Below are 3329 nucleotides of genomic sequence, written 5' to 3' on the forward strand. Positions count from 1 at the left end.
CTTACTGAGTTAACAGCCCATGTACGGGTTTCTCCGCTGACGGGTTGTTTACCTTTAATGACACATACACAAACGCCGCATCCTCCTTCCAAACACATGTATTTGGTAGCCGTTAACTGCACATATTCCCGTATAAAAGTATTAAGAGTGATGTCTGGTGGAAAATTTATAAGATTTACTGAAATGACGAAGTATGTAAGTAAAATTAGTTAAAGTAAAAATCACCAACAACAAAAATACAAAGCTATAGGCTTTACAATTACCGTTGTATTTACAACCGTTGATATTGAAAGTGGTTGTCATCCTTTTTAGCTTAAAATTTTCAAAATTTCTATGAATGTCCACTTTTATTTGCCTCTCAATAATTTAACAATTATTACGAGGTCTGAACTGCTTGCTGTTTGACGCACAACTAGTTTTTCGATAAACCGTGTTTGTTTAGTGGAAACACATTGTATGGATGTATTTGAAGCGTTATTAAATGATGTGATGAAAGCGAAGAATAAATGTTTTTCTCAATTTTCGGCTAACTTTTCCTTGCTATTTAAAGTGTGGCTTTATATGTTATTTTAGAAATATAATTTTATATATGTACATATTTTGGCGTCTCCAAACAACTGATAGATGTGACATCTTCTGTCGAAAAAAACATAAAATATTTGTGTTTTTTGCCATGGTTGTGTTTTAACCCAAGAACCGTTGAATAGTAGTCGGGTATTAAATGCACTCGACCATTTCGGGCGCAAAAAGTAGTATTGAGTGGTTGGAAATAAATTTGTACAGATAAATTTTAGTGAAGTGAATACTAAACAAACTACTATAAAATCGAATGTAAAATACTGAAACAATATTGTGAGAATACCTTGGATGCATACAGGCACTCCAATATATGTATATACATATACATATATGTATGTACATATACATATGTACATATGTATATATGTATGTATGTATGTATGTAGATGAATAGAAAAGTATGTGCGGCATGCTTACTAATGAAACGAAAATTAATTATCAAAATTAAAATCATTTGTATAACTTGCGTAAACTCAGTAGTAGTGGGACAGTAAATTACTCGTGCAAACAAAAACCGTGTAAAAACATTTTCATATAAAACTCAGGGCCAATTTAAAAAATAATCCGAGCAAAAAAAACGTGTAACAAAACTCATTTTACGTGTAAATCTATCTATTCGTACTGCGAGAATTTGCATGGTATTACATGTAATTATATGTAAGTAGATATAGTAATACATACTTATTACTGAAAAGGAACAAACAAAAACAAGTAGGGAAGGGCTAAGTTCGGGTGTAAGCGAACATTTTATACTCTAGCAACTTGCAAGAATCCAAGCCAGGGATATGTAATATGTATGTATGTACATAAGTAGCAACATATTGTTACAAAGTAGAAGTTTTGATCCCCTAACTGTTGATTGTATCACCTAAAACTAATCGAGCTAGATATAGGGTTATATGTATGTAAGTAAGCACTAAATATTGGGCGTTTCAACTAAGACTATTGTTTTGATTATGTACATACATATGTACATAAGTATATCGATTGATTTGTATTGAGAAAAACTCGCTGTTTTCTATTCTGAATAAAAGCAAAAGAGAAGACAGAAGACATAGTTATGTATATACATATGTACATACATGTTCTCCGGACATATTTATGTTCTCCGGAGAAGAACTTAATCATTATTTGAATCATGATGTGAAGTAAAAAAAAATAAGCATTAGTGTACATTTACATCTGTACATACATACATACATATGTATGTAGATAAGTATATATTAACATGAGGGTGTTTGTCATATTTGTTGACATAAGTTCGTATAACGCCCGGAACACATAGAGCGCGACAGACTGCAGGCGACATCTGTCAAATATAAAAATACATAGGTTCTTAAGGACACAGTTATTGAGGCAGCTGTACAGCTACATAACTGTGTCCATAAGAACGTGTGTATTTTAATATTTGACACATGTCGCTTGCAGTCTGTCGCCCTCTATGTGTTCAGCACTTGAATGTTCTTTCGATTTTTCTGAATTGTTTTAACTATCCCAGTAAGGAAAATATGCTATAAAAATAACTTAAAGTTCTAATTAATAAAATAAAAAAAATTGAGTTTCATGAATTTCAGGGATCGAACGTAAGCGTTTGGGATCACAATGAATTTAACTTCCGCGTGCTTACGACCTACGCTATATTGAAAACAAAAATTTTATCGTCATCGGTATTGTTTTATTGCTATTTGTCTATTAGATATTATTCACGCAACACACATTAAAGTGTTGATAAATTTGTTTATTAAATGGTTTTTATCAAAATTATTATTTTTTGATTCAAAATAATATTTGTAAATATAAATTTTGTAATTTTAAAATTGTAGACGCAAATCTTGAAGGTGTGCGCATAGATAATTGATGTGAAACCATTCTTTGTGTATATTTATAGCTTTGTTCCGTGTTACGCTCACGCCCGGAACACATAGAGCGCGACAGATTGCAAGCGACATCTGTCAAATATTAAAATACGCAAATTGGTATTATATTCTTTGTTTTTTATGTGTCAAATAGGAAGTATGTATGTATGCAAATATGCATAACATTATGCCGAACATTCTGACAACTATGAATTTCGCTGTCTAGTTAATTCTGACAATACATCGTCGATTCTATTTTGTACTGGCATTCATGTTCGTCACATAATAATAGAAAAATAATTTTAGAAAAGGGTGCATAAGAATAGTAATTAACTAATAAATAATATATTTGTGCATCGCGTTCATAAAATGTATAAGAATTGGAAAATTTTAAATGAAGGAAATGTAGAAAATTGTCGGACTCGTGTCGCTTGCTTTAACGCCATAAGAATATGCCGAAATAGGGATGGTAAACTCGATTCCGATTCTACTCGAGAATCGAGTTTTGTCGTAAAATAATCGATTTTTCGGAACCGATCTTCAGTAGTCGAAGTCGATTAAGAATCGATTCTTGACATTCGACTTTACTATTAATTAAGTGACTAGTTTCAAGTTATACATACTACATACGAGCACAAGAAAACTCGTGATTCTTAATTCTTGACGATAAATTTATTAAAATGGCGACTAGCGCTGTATGGGTTTACTTTAAAAAAATAAACAACGGGTCGAATGTCCAGTGTCACCAATGTGGAAAGCAATTAAAATATAACAACAGTACGTCTAGCTTAATCAAAGATTTTAAATTTATTTAAAAACTTATTTTATTAAACTTTTTTAAACAACTTGAATTATTTAAAAAAAAATTTATATGAAATGTAATGTTCTTGCTAC

General features: G+C 31.2%; 1 long non-coding RNA gene across 1 annotated transcript; it reads right to left on the minus strand.

The window, feature by feature from the left end:
- Positions 1–6: 6 nt before the first annotated feature.
- Positions 7–819, minus strand: LOC126767602 (uncharacterized). Its single transcript, XR_007669128.1, has 3 exons — positions 596–819; positions 264–540; positions 7–178 (listed from the first exon to the last, which is right to left on the minus strand). It is a non-coding gene; the product is annotated as an uncharacterized LOC126767602 (long non-coding RNA).
- Between the last annotated feature and the right edge of the window lie 2510 nt (positions 820–3329).

Source organism: Bactrocera neohumeralis, chromosome 2 (genome assembly GCF_024586455.1).
Source record: "Bactrocera neohumeralis isolate Rockhampton chromosome 2, APGP_CSIRO_Bneo_wtdbg2-racon-allhic-juicebox.fasta_v2, whole genome shotgun sequence".
In the NCBI taxonomy this organism is placed as follows: Eukaryota; Metazoa; Arthropoda; class Insecta; order Diptera; family Tephritidae; genus Bactrocera; species Bactrocera neohumeralis.